Consider the following 669-nt stretch of genomic DNA (forward strand, 5'->3'; position numbering starts at 1 on the left):
ATATCATTCTGCAAAACACACACGTTTCTGTTCACAACACACACACACATCTGTTTTGTATCATTCTGCAAAACACAAACATTTCTGTTCTGTATCATTGTTGTGTAATACACACACACACTTCTGCTCTGTATTATTATTCTGTAACACACACGCACACACACACACACTTCTTGTCCGTATCATTATTAAGTGTACTCTGTCCAAGTTTGCAGATGACACAAAGCTATGGGGAGATGTGGACACGCCGGAGGGCAGGGAACAGCTGCAAGCAGATCTGGACAGGTTGGACAAGTGGGCAGAAAACAACAGAATGCGGTTCAACAAGGAGAAATGCAAAGTGCTGCACCTAGGGAGGAAAAATGTCCTGCATACCTACTGCCTAGGAAATGACCTGCTTGGAGGCACAGAAGCGGAAAGGGATCTTGGAGTCCTAGAGGGCTCCAAGATGAATATGAGTCGGCAGTGTGACGAAGCCATCAAAAAAGCCAATGGCACTTTAGCGTGCATCAGCAGATGCATGACGAATAGGTCCAAGGAGGTGATACTTCCCCTCTATCGGGTGCTGGTCAGACCGCAGTTAGAGTACTGCATGCAATTCTGGGCGCCGCACTTCAAGAGGGATGCGGATAACCTGGAGAGGGTCCAGAGAAGGGCCATTCGTATGGT

This window comes from Alligator sinensis, unplaced genomic scaffold (genome assembly GCF_000455745.1).
Source record: "Alligator sinensis unplaced genomic scaffold, ASM45574v1 scaffold7_1, whole genome shotgun sequence".
Taxonomy (NCBI): domain Eukaryota; kingdom Metazoa; phylum Chordata; order Crocodylia; family Alligatoridae; genus Alligator; species Alligator sinensis.